At 48.0% G+C, this 12,741-nt stretch overlaps 1 protein-coding gene and 1 long non-coding RNA gene across 2 annotated transcripts in view; both read right to left on the bottom strand.

Annotated features, from left to right (window-relative positions):
• Window positions 1-4,179, bottom strand: part of RALGAPB (Ral GTPase activating protein non-catalytic subunit beta) — a 71,833-nt gene extending 67,654 nt beyond the window's left edge. The window contains exon 1 of the mRNA XM_064521349.1: window positions 3,946-4,179. The gene's annotated coding sequence lies outside the window, so the exon portion shown is untranslated. The remainder of the gene's footprint in view (window positions 1-3,945) is intronic.
• Window positions 4,180-4,966: 787 nt separating this feature from the next.
• LOC135330071 (uncharacterized) lies at window positions 4,967-6,108 on the bottom strand. The gene is made up of 2 exons (XR_010391827.1): window positions 5,772-6,108; window positions 4,967-5,207 (listed from the first exon to the last, which is right to left on the bottom strand). It is a non-coding gene; the product is annotated as an uncharacterized LOC135330071 (long non-coding RNA).
• Window positions 6,109-12,741: the final 6,633 nt, after the last annotated feature.

Raw genomic sequence — 12,741 nt, 5'->3', positions numbered from 1 at the left:
GTTTAACCACCATTTGAATTGAAAACTGTTACTGTTTGTTAGGATTTTACTATATCTAAAGCCATCTACACTTCAGCTTCATGAAACTGGACATAATTTACTAGGTTAAAAAAAATCCTGATAAATCTCCCTGCACAATGTTTGTACAACATTTTTTTCCATAGGTTCAACATAAAGACAGTCCTATAGCAGTTTGAAAAACCTTTAGACAAAAGTTATCTAATACTTTGTCTGCAGAAGCAGGACCTACTCCCTCAGAAGACACTGTGTTTATCAAGTTACTGCAACAGCTACAGCAACTGAAAAATAGAGATGCAACTTCCATATCACATATGATCTGCACCTTGATTTTACTCCAGATTTTGCCATGCTTTTGCATGTCAGCTTCAAAGCAGCACTTAGACTAGCTCAAATTGCATCAGCTGTGCAAAGTTTAGGAGACTTTAAATTCCACAGACATGTTTTCTTGAGGTTAAAAAAAAAAAATCACTAAGAACTCTCAGACTACCTAAATTTGGCAGGGATGTTAAAATAAAAGTCTGAAGTTTTCCAAGCAATTTTGCATACTCAAATTCAGAAACAGGATGAGTTTGTTCCTGAAGACTGTGCTAAATAAAAAAAAATCCTCAGGGTTTTTTTTTTCCCCCCCTAAATACAGCTAGAGGGACCAGGAAAGAAACTGTAGATATTAACGCTGGTAGAACAACTGATAGATGAGAAGTTTAAAAAAAATACTGGAAGTATGTTTGGTTTCAGAGATGAAATCCAAATTATATATCACACAAAAATATTTGTCAATATATTCCCTCCAGATTCACTTCAACTTTGTCATTTTAGTAACTATCACCTTACAAACCACTGATGATGGATGTTTCAGCATTAAAGAGCAAAGCTTCTCAGCACATAAAAATGTTACAAGTTGGTACACACAAAGTTACTAACACACTTAAATATGTTGACTTTGAGGATTTTATATTTCCAGTCCCCAAAGACTTCAGATGGAAACTGCAGCCAAAATATTCAAACACCTGGATCAGTAAAGTGAGAGAGTGAGAATTATCTAAGTAATAGACCCACATTCTGTATTTACATCAAAGGAATATACAGAAGCTCAGAACTTAATGCAGAGGTGGATTTTTTTGGAGTGGGGGGCAGGGGTGGTAAGGACCCACTATTTGTATAGAAAGCAGATAGGGGAAGGGATGAAGGGTTGAGGTTGGAAGGGACCTTTGAAGATCTAGTCCAGTCCCCCTTCTCGAGCAGGGTCACCTACAGCACATTTCCAACAATTGTGTCCAGACAGCTTCTGAATATCTCCATAAGGATGGAGACTGCACAGCCTCTCCAGGCAGCCTGTTCCAGTGCTCCGTCACCATCATAGGAAAGAAGTTTTTCCTCACATTCAGATGGAACTGCCTGTGTTTCAGTTTGTGCCTGTTGCCTCTCATCCTGTAGCTGAGCACCACTAAGAAGAATCTGGCCCCATCCTCTTTACACCCTCCCTTCAGATACTTATACACATAAGATCCCTCCTCAGCCTTCTCTTCCCCAGGCTGATGAGTTCCAGCTCTCTCAGCCTTTCCTCATAGTAGAGATGCTCCAGTCCATTAATCATCTTGGTAGCCCTAGAAGACCCTCCAAACTTGATCATCTAGCCTGGCACATTCAACAGCTTCATTTGCCTACAACACAAAAGGCTTAGGAGCACAAGGAAGACATACCCCAAAAATGGAGGCTGCTTGGATTTCATCAGGACCAAAAAAGCAGAGCCCAAGCTGGAAATCCCATGGAGATGATAATAATATCAAGTAGTAATACAGCAGATGCAGAGTGAACATCGGAGATGTGTCCAATGAAGACCTCACTAAAGACAATACAGCCTAATTCAGACTGGCAGCAATATAAAGGGTCACCATAAAGTTCTCAGATATTAGCTATACTTTAGAAGTATTCCACAGAAAATAAGTACTCTCTCTCACCAATACTACATCTACTACACCAACAGCATTGGCATCTGCTCCCTAAATGCTAGGATTACTGTCAGAAAAGACAGTTTGTGGCAAGATGGTTCTTTGGATGGTGTATCAAAGTGTTTATGATTAATTTTTCAATCCAGCTGAGGCTTACATTTTGAACATGGACACTTGCCCCACTTTTACACAGGTGCCCCTTCACCCTTCAGGTTTCTGCTGGAGAGTATATAGAGAGCTGTTTAGATCCTACCAAGACTAAATAACTCAGCACCTTTCCCAGATTAAGCCCACTAGGACTGAAGAAGTGCACACTCTTCCAAGCAACTCACCTTTGGAGCCCAACCATGCTCTGACCTAGGCACACATTACACTTAAAGACAACAAGCAGAATAGGAGATAAAAAATAAAGTAAGGCCACAGACAGACAGAAGATTCAGAGATCAAGACTCCAGGCCCCACTTTTCCAAAAGATCAGTATTTTGTGAAACATGAAAGAAGAAATGGAGACCCAAGGAATTACTTGTCAAGACATTCCCCTACAAACAAAAAAAAAAATCTGAATTCAAAGCCTTCTACTAGATCAGGCCAAGTGAGCCATTCAATCACACGGCTCCTGAGCAGAAGAGCAGAGCATCACAGCCCTCCTTGCCCAAGGAAGATGAATTTGTCTAATGTTACCACCTAACTGTAGCAGAAGTTGGCACATGAGTGTGACACATGGAAGGCTGGGTCTCAAACAAGGTACCGTCTGAACCAGAGGGCTTGGGTCTCATCTCTCTGTGGCACTCCCTACTGATTAACTTCAGAGACCCTATCGCAACTTTGATCCCCAAGAATACTATTAGACACCAATCTACCCAAAACAAGAAGCTTATGCATCTTCCATTAAGAGGGCTACCTAAAAATTGGCTACTGTAAAGTCTGAAGATTAACAGAACCATAAGGTACAGAGAGCATCAGTCAACTTTAAGTTTTGGATATTACTTTATTTTCAAGGTTTATTATTCAGATATCACTACTACTTTATTGCTCACTATCATCTCCATCTTTAAATGCTACATTGAGCAAGTTGTCACATGGCCTTCCTGCAGGATAATTTCAGTTCTCACATCTCTCACTTGTGCCAAAAACTGCTTTATGAACTCCACCATGAAACAGATCATTTCCCTGATCTCGACTGAAAGCAACTTCCATTCAATCACTTATTTTTACGTCTGCACTTCTTTCTCAGTCCAGTTCCTAACACAACCCTACAAGCTGCATTGGTCCAACAGGGAAGAGACTTCCTGGAGCTGATGGCCCCCAGGCAGCAGCCTGCTGTGCTCCTCCTGCACTGAAGCTGCTGCCCACAGATTCCAAATATCAGATGAGAAGAACAATAAATCAGGGAGAAGAGACATCATGCTAGAATCATCGCAAAGCTCAGGAGGACCACAGCCAGCAGTACAGCATTATTCATAAGAAAGTCTGGAAAGAAACTGTTAACAAAAACTTTTCTCCCCCTCACGACCGTCCTGCCTGCAGGAGCCGGACACGCCGGGGAGGGGAGAGGAGGTGCCCGGCTGCAGGCGACACCGCACGCTCCTCGGAGGGGCTCCGGCGCCGCTCGGAGCCGCCGGGGAAGGGCCGGGCCCGGAGACGCCCCCGCGGCCGGGCTGTTGCGCGGGGCCCCCACAGTCGCTCCCGCCGGCCCCTGCGGCGGCTCCGCGGCACCGGCCGAGCTCCCCGCAGGCCACCGCGGAAGCGACCAGAGGAAACGCGCCGCTCCGGCCCGCGCCGCGGGCCCGGCCCCGCCGGGCGGCTCCGGCACTGCCCGCAGCGGCGCCGCCCGCGGCAGGTGCCCCCGGCGGACAGCGCAGAGGTCAGCGCAGAGCCTCGCGGGCGGCGCCCGCCGCCGCCGCAGGCCCCGCCGGCGGCAGGAGCGGGCCGGGCGCGGGCAGCCGCCGGCGCAGGCGGGCCCGGGCCGCCTTACCTGCGCCGAAGGGCCCGGCGGGCATGTCGGGGCAGGGCCGGCCGCTGCGCCCTCAGGCCGCCGGCTCCATGGCGCCCGCGGCGGGCGAGGCGACACACGGGGAGACACCGCGCCGCTCCGCGCTGCCCTGCTCCGCTCGGCTCCGCTCCCCACGGCCGCTTCCGGCAGCGCCAGAAAGCTCACGGCGGGGAGCCGAGCGCATGCGCGGGCCTGCCTGCGGCACCTCTCCCCACCCTCGTACACGGCCCCCTCCGCGGGCAGCGCCGAATAAGTCGCGGCGCAGGCCGTCTGCGCGTGCGCGGGCCAGCCTCGCCAGCACCTTTCGCCTCCACCTTGCTCTTCCGCTTAAAGGGGCAGCGCGCCGTGGCAGCGCTCCCTACCCTCGCGGCCCGGCCGCCCCGGCACAGCCCCTCATCGCCCCCCTTCTCCGCGGCCTGCCTCACTCCTGCCGCTGCCGAGGCCGCGGTGCCCCGCCGCCGCCCGCAGCAGGGTCCGCAGCGAGGGCAGGGGCAACCCCGGCAAGCAGGGCCCCACCGCGGCCCTCAGCGCGGCACAGGCTGCTGGAGGCCCCAGGAGAGAGAGCCAGGCCTTGCTCGCGCCCCGTCAGCCGGGGAGCAGAGGAGGCAGCGCGGGGCCACGGCCCCAGGCTGGTGCCGGGCTCAGAGCCCCCCCTGCAGCCACGTTCACATCTCGCTCTTCTGGTCTGCCACCCACTGCTGGTGGCGGGGGCTCGCCAGGTGCCGCGGGTGCCAAGAGCCAAGGTGCCGCCACCGCTAACGCGCCGACATCGCGGTTGGCCGTGGGGCTCTTCCCGGGCAGACCAGCACTGTCTGAAGCCAGAGGCCTCTGCAGCAGGGGGAGCGGGGGCCGGGGAAAGGCAGCTCCAGCTCCCCTTCCCTTGGGCCGCGTACCAGATCCCCCCCCATCACTTTCGTTATTCCCATCCCAGCCTCGTTTCCTGCCTTGCCTGGCCCTTGATTTTGATTAAAGACCTTTTCAGTCTCACAAAGAACTGACCCACTAGTGTTAAGTTATACTTTATTCAAAGAGAACTACTAGAAAAAACATAAAGCCCTCTGCACAGAGCAGTACCCATTCCCACCACAACGTGACATCATTTTGCAGGAGATGACAACTGAGATGCTTGAGAGACACAGCACAAGGGTGCAAGGTCTGCAGGCGCTTTCTGTAGTCACGAAGCATTTACCTGCTCCATTCCTGTTCAGTGCAGCAGGAAAATGTCAGCCAAAACAAACAGCAGCCTGCAAAGAGATTTTTAACCCCTTTCATTGCCATCCCTGGAAGGAACGCCATTATTTCACCCTGCCAACTGTGCCAGCATCCTGCAACAAGAATGCAGTCCTTTTACTGATCCTGGACATTCTTGCGCTCAGGACACTGGTCGACACCAGATGGAGAGTTTTCCCAGTAAGGATTTGCTCAGTGCTTTTACTGCAAATCCCAGTTTCACATAATTCCCCTCCTCCCCACAAAGGCAGGGGGGCTTTTGAGGGACACAGCCCTTCATAGTAGCATGAACTTCTGGTATCTGGGGGGAAAAAAAAAAAAAAACAAAAAACAGAAGTGCACTGGAGAGAAAGTATTAGTAGGGTTACTGAGGTGGTTTGTGCAGCAGGGACTGAGAATGCCCAGAGTGAAAAAGAGAACACGATGCACAAGCTGCAGCTCACAGAAGCAAATAACACAGGTAGAGGGATATTATGCAACTAAAAGAAACAGTGCAGACCCAACTGACGGACCCCAGAGCTCCCCCCATGCTGTATGTGGTCACAAACAATTTGCTTGCTGAGCCGTTGTCCCCCTACCTGCTGTATCAGAGGTGCAAAGACTCCCTCTGTTCTCCTTTGCACTATGCTCCACAGCTGCAGGGAAAGGAGAACTTGCAGTTCATCTAGAGCAGCCTGTAGCAAACCATCTTTCTGCTCTTCTCCTTTGCACTCACTGCATGTGGTTTTCAAAACTACTGCTAATTGCTTCAGGGCTGTCTGCCACTGCCTCTGCGTTGTCTCGTCAGGTCAATGCAGTTTGCCATGTTTCAGTTCTCTGTCTGTTCTCACTGGGTTCATTCACTTCACCAGTTTCATGCTACCTCTATTAACGTATTAAAAAGTCAGCATTCCTATTTCTTCTTTCACTGCTAGCAAGTCCACACCTGCACACATGCAGGATTCCCTCTGCAAAACAAGTGCCGCAGAGGGACGGTTCCTGGCGTGCTCTGAAAGCATCTCCTACAGCAGACTCTCAGGAGACTCTTATAGCCCTTTAGTCCCTTGGTTCAAAAGCAAAAAAAAAAACCCAATCAACATCAAGCTGCCAGCCAGGAACTCACTCTTCATTTTGCAAAGGTTGCGCAGCATCAGCAGGCAGCAATACTCCCAGAAGTACAGCTTCCCTCAGGTAAAGTGTTGTCATTAGGGATCCCCCCCCCATGCTTTGAGGCATGCAAGAAGCATTGCACCATCATTTATGCCTGCTGAAGCAGTAATTGAACCTCTTCAATGTTTCTCCTTTACAAGTCTGGAAGAGATGATAGGCCAGGTCCCCCAACATACCTGCAGTTCAGTACAGCAATCAGAAACATTGCTAAGTGATGTGCAGGTGCTCTGCAAATGCACTTAGTGCCCCATGGATACCTGTATGCTCATTCTTGCAGTTTGCATACACAGCTGTCCAGGGGTTTTCTTCTCCAGGCTGGTTTCCTGTCCTCCACAAAAGGTCTGCAGGAGGGACTCTGATGCTGACCAACCCACAAATTTGCCAGCTGGCCCTGCACACAGGTGTGGGGACGAGTCACACAGTGTTTGGCCCAGGTGACCTCCCTGGTGAGTTGGAAAATGAAAAGGAGTTATCTTGATGTCCTGCCCCAGCGGAAATATTAACTTGTCTCCAAAAACAAGCTGAGGACAAAAACAAGGGGTGAGGAAAGGAAAAACTCGGCAAGATTTGTCTTTGGTTGTCACTAACATTCTTGAAATGAACGTGGGAATCTTTAGATCTAAGACGAAAAGGATTGTACGATCTGCAAACGCAGCGGTGTATGGAAGGCCTGGAGCAGCAAACAGGGCTGACGCGGACAGTACAGAGGGGCTTGCAGAGGGGCCCAGCAGGAAATCTGGTGGAAATCCCAGCTGCTTGCCTGGATGGCAACTGGTGGGACAGAGTCTCCCGGACTCCAAGGATGAGGAGCAGACAGAGGAGTCAGAGGATGAGAAGATGCAACAGCATCGTTGCCTGGCTGTTAGTGGTTAACAAAGCAATGGGCCCCCAAGGGTGTCCCAGCATACATCAGGCTACACACAAACCGAGTTACAAAATTTGGCAGAAGCATACTGGCAAAAGCTGGGGAAAAGGCTGGAACAGTGGTTATCTGGAGTATTGAACCTTGAAGGAGATAGTGTCCATTTAAATCCTCAAGAATTAATATGTTTGGGTGCCGTGCCACAAAACCCTATGATTACGCAGCGGCTGAGAGAAGCGCAGGATAACACGCCTCGCTCCCTGTGGACACGGCTCTGGGAAGCCTTGAAATTACAGTATCCCTTGCTTTTCAATTGGGATGAAAAAGCAGCATCTTGGGAAAGTATAGCTCAGGCTGGTCGGTATTTACAGGAACTAGGCACAGAGCTAGGCATGTATTCACGAGCCTTTGTAAAAGCCCTGATAGGAAACCTTTCACACCCACCATGCAAACCTCTGTATTAGCAGGTGCCTCATTTGCTTTGAAAGGACCAGTAATTTGCTTGCTAAGGGCTGCATCTGGAAAAGCCATGGGCGTGTTACCACTGGGGCAGCTTGGCAATTATCAGGCGGAAAGAGAGGAAAGGAGTCTCGGGGTGTTATAAGCACAAAAGCCAAAGAGAAAGGCTGTTTGGAAAGAGATGTTTCCGGCACTAATGCAGACAGGATAGATGGCAAACCAACCCCTTGCTTGTGAGGCTTGTATAAACAATCCAAACAAAGGGGAAGGAGCAAAGGAGGAGTTTGGGGCATTGGTCCTGCCTGCACCCCATGCCGACACTAAACACGTCTCCTTTAATTGCTCCCCCCTATGCTGACCTGCCCCATTGGGTACAAGAGTCGGGAACAAGACTTGGAAACAGGTGGTGGCTCTCCAGCATGTCGCCCCTGTGTAATACACTGGAGCTGGTGTAATAAGCAATGGGTTAGGGCTTTTCTAGCTACCGTGGCAGAGATAACCCTAATTCTCAGAAATCCATCCCATCTCCCCAAGAACAGAGTGCTCAATATTAATACACTTGGGAGGGGAGGGGAGGGGGCAGCACAGCTGGCTCAAGAAGCTTTTCTAACCTTGCAACCAGAAAACCCTCCTCCACTTCCAGCTTAGGGGTGGATTATGAAAGCGTATGAATTATGTCATAGGCCATGATTTGTTAGCAGGAAAGACTTTTAATACCACTGGGGGAAAATATCCCTTGGTGTCCAATCAGTTTGGGCCCCGGAGCCTGTGGACAAGAGAACTGTGGACAATCCCATTGTGCTATTCCCCCCGACCCCAAGCCTATGGCGGCAAAGCAATACCTCTGCTTGTGGGCATGCTGAAACCTCTCAGACCATTGAACAGTTGCTAGAAGCAGAGGTTATCCAGCGGATACATTCGCCTTTTAATAGATCTCATTGGCCTGTAAAGAAACCAAATGGATCCTGGCATGGTAGATGATCGGATTCTGAATACAGCTGCGATACATGCTTGGTGATTGCCTTCTTCAGCATCCCTATTACTAAAGAGAGGCAGGAACAGTTTGCCTTTTCCTGGGAAGGTGAGCAGTATACGTTTACGGTGCTGCTTCAGGGATACCTGCACAGCCCCACAATTTATCACAGAATTGTGGCTCAGCACTGGGGGGGAGTGTAATTTATCCCCAAATACGTGAGCTGTCTCATTACCTTGGCAACATCCTGCTGATTGGACCTACTGAACAGGATGTTGAACAGGCACTGAGTAGTGTCACGGGCGCTAGGAGAGAGCATGGCTGGGAAATCAATCCACAGAAAGTACAAGGGCCAGCAACCGAAGTAAAGATTTGAGGCACCATTTGGCAAGGGCCTGGCCGGATTATGCCCAAAGCTGCAAAACAGATGATGTTTCATATAGCTGAGCCGCAAAATAAAGCTGATGTGTGACACTTTGTGGGACTTCTAGGGCATCAGTGTATTCCACATTTAGAACAGATTTTAAGACCCCCTGAATCAGTTTGTATGGGGAGAAGCTTTTGAACAGGCTAAACATGCTGTTTCTCGTATTATTCCCATATTATTAGGTCCATGGCAACCTCACAAACCTTCTGAACAGGGAGTCCTAGTTTCAGGTGGCAATGCACATAGGAATTTGCAGCAAAGAGGTGAAGGGAGATGAATCCCACTAGGTATTGCTTATGCCATCTACCTCCCACCGCACAGGACTAGGTGCCTTTTGAAAACAATTACTGGCTGCGTATTGGGCTTTGGTAGAAAGCAAATGAGTAACTGGGGGGGGGAGAGTTTTACTCTAATCGTTGGCTTGCCTATATTGCAATGGCTTTTGTCCAGTGGGTCTGTCCAACAATATAAGCTACACAATCAGAAAAGCCCCAAAATTTGCCATGGTAAAATGGAAATGGTGTACCATTTCCATGTGGGCAAAGCCAGGTATTCATCAGATCAGTGCCTTGCAGGAAAAAATAGCCCAGGTAGGCTTGACAGATGTGATTCAAACTAATGTGGAGCTGCTACCTCCTGCCTGGTCTCAGGAAGTCCCATCATATAAACAGCTCACCCCAAGCAGCAAGTGTCCCTGGTTCACAGATGGATCAGTGAAATACATTAAGGAGGAGAAGCGGTGGAAGGCTGCTGCCTTTAATCCCGCTAAGCAAATCTCTTTGACTCGCCAAGGCAAGGGGGTGGCAGTCAGTATGCAGAACTAATGGCTGTATTCATGACACTAGAGGAGACCCCCACTCCCAAGTTATACCTATATATTGACTCATGGGCAGTGTTTAAGCGATTAAGCGGACAACTGGACAATACATAGGAAACCTTTGTGGGGTCAAGACTTAAGGAAGCAGGTGGCCAAGAGATGTGTGAATTCCAACCTGTGGTTTCAACATGTGGACTCTCATGTCACCCACGGTATCAGAGAAGTCCAGACATCTGTGCCCTCCAGCCATCATTGCGTCACCATTGTATTATAGGGTATGGGACTGGTGGTGGAGCTCAGTGGCCCATAGGGGTGCAGGTCAATAGTCTCATGCTACACCAAGTGGGAAATGGGGTCATTGGCAACTGGACTGCATATGGAAACCAAACTTTGATATATAATGATAATCAAGCGCAAGTATGTATTAGGCCCACTCAAACTTCAGTAGTGATAACCCTAAATTAATCTTGCATGGACCGCACATTTTGTAGCACAACCACTGATTACATTAGTACTGATATTAATTACAATTACACCTGTGCAGATATTAATTGAAAGTGGATACAGTTCAGGATACATTGGAGTTTGTGTGATATGCATAACTATACCAGGCCCAAACCATCCACGGTCTTTGTCATTCCACAGCAGTTTTGTTTACTTGGGAGAATCCCCAAAGAGAATGAGAATATCATATTTCATGGGACTGGAATATTAGCACATATAGCATCTCATGTACCACATATTGGTAGTCTACCCAGAACGTGTAATTCACAGAAGTAAATGGGTTTTACCTGCAATGTTAGGGCTAGGGGGAGCAGTCGTGAACACCGCAGATATCCAGGCCTTGCAGACCCAGCTGCAGCTTGTGGGTCAGTTGGTGGCATAGCTGATGAGTCAACCAGTGTCTGCTGCTGTAGAATTGCACAAGACTGATCTGCAACAACATAAAATACTTCAGAGAACATGGAAGGCCATGATGGCCTGGGTATACGCAGTAGCATCTGGCCTATGTAATAGTGCTCTGACTTCCACATGTCAAAGTATGCAATTAGCCACATTACTGGTTATGAAACAGGAATGGCTAATTTGTGAAGGGCATCACTGGCCTAGTACTGCCATTTTCTTAAGGTTGCCTAATACTTCTATGGGCTGAGTACTACTAAGTAAAGTCTTTGTAGCCAGTGCAACAGCCATCTTGTGTGTTTCCAATGGACTGACAGGCCTACCTGGACCCAAATGTTTGAGGAATCACTCTCCCCATTATTTTAGCAGGAAGGCTGCTTTGATTTTGCCTTCAGTAGACCCCTCTAATCCAAAACACACTGTGCCAATTGATACTCAAGAATGTCAAGGATGGGCTTCCACCAAATGGATATGCTTGGGTAAACCACCATTCATGGAAGACCCTTGTGCACCAGCAAATAATTTCAAATGACCAACTCAGATGTGAGCTGAGCTTACAGCTGCTTGTAATACCTTTACAGAGTACTGGCTTATGCAGTCTGCATTTTCCTGTCCTTCAGTGAATGAGGATTTTGTAGCATGCTTTCAAAACATAAGCCTGGCTGATCAGGTAGAAGACAGAACTGTTCAGTGAACGGTTTTCATTCCTGTTTGGAACGGCAGCATTCAAAGAAAAGACAATAGTCAAAGAAAAGACATTGGCATTCAAAGAAAAAAAAAAAGGCTTGTTTTAAATTTAAGGCCTTTTTTCAGGCTAGAGAATGTCAGCCAGTCACTTATTGTGATATTAACTCCAGTCAACTAATTACATTCTCAGAGAAATGCCGTTGTGGTTTACATCATATGTAGCAGTAACTTAGAGATACTACTTAAACCTAACTAAGAAAGGGGAAGTAAAAATGCAGTTTTAACTCATTCTTTGAAGAGCTCCATTCAAAAATCATGGCTCATTTCCAAACCTCACCTTCTAAATCAGTTTGGTCTGGAGTCATGTCTCTCCTTGTCCAGCGACTGTGGATTGCGAGCTGCAAGCAGTGTGAGATCACCCTGATCTTCTTGCCTTTACATTTGTTCTCAATCAGCTCAAGATTCACCTCAGCAGCACAGCCAGGGCACTCCATGCATTACCACCCATTTGTCCAATTGCTCTTACGAAGCAGGCCAGGAACAGTGTTCCCTCCAAGGAACAGAAGTCCAGCTAGGAAGAGAGAGACTTGACTTAGCCCTTGCCCTTGCCTTGCTATTCTGCTGTGTGTTTTGGATGCTGGCTTTGCCAGGTGGCCCTCCTGACGGATGGTCCTTGCCCTCATGCTTGCTGAGGCATTCCAGGATCTCAGCTATGTCGGTGAAGCAGAGTTTCCATCAATAAAATCATGATGACTCATCACTATTTTACCGTATTTTCCATATATCTATTGATTATACTGTTATAGTTTTTATACAGTTGCCTGATAAAGACATTAAACTTGATAGCCTGCAGTTCCCCAAATCCTTCAGAGACCTTTAAAAAAAGTGGTATCATTTGCCATGCCCCATTCTTCTCATATCAAGGGCATTTTATGTTACAGTTACGTAAGTATGTAGTGACTAATTTTATGTTTAGTCTAAAAGTCACAAGTGAATATGATCTTGTCCTAGCAATTTCATCTTATTATCAGTCTTAAAATCTCTCTGCTAACCGGTTTGAAGCAATCTTCAGGCTGACTCATTCTCCATAAAGAAAAATCTTAGCATGGGAATACCTTTAAGCTGTTCTATACTACACAGCAATGCAGACTTCAGCTGTCTTCTTGAAAACCTTTAAGTTTTCCTTCTGCATGAATCTCTGCGCTATTTAGATAGTGAAAAGAGACATGGGGGTCATTTTAAATTCAGGTCTCACGAATACTTTTTTTTTA

This window comes from Dromaius novaehollandiae, chromosome 16 (genome assembly GCF_036370855.1).
Source record: "Dromaius novaehollandiae isolate bDroNov1 chromosome 16, bDroNov1.hap1, whole genome shotgun sequence".
In the NCBI taxonomy this organism is placed as follows: Eukaryota; Metazoa; Chordata; class Aves; order Casuariiformes; family Dromaiidae; genus Dromaius; species Dromaius novaehollandiae.
Note: the sequence above shows the minus strand (reverse complement) of the source record. Positions and strands in the feature narration are given on the sequence as shown.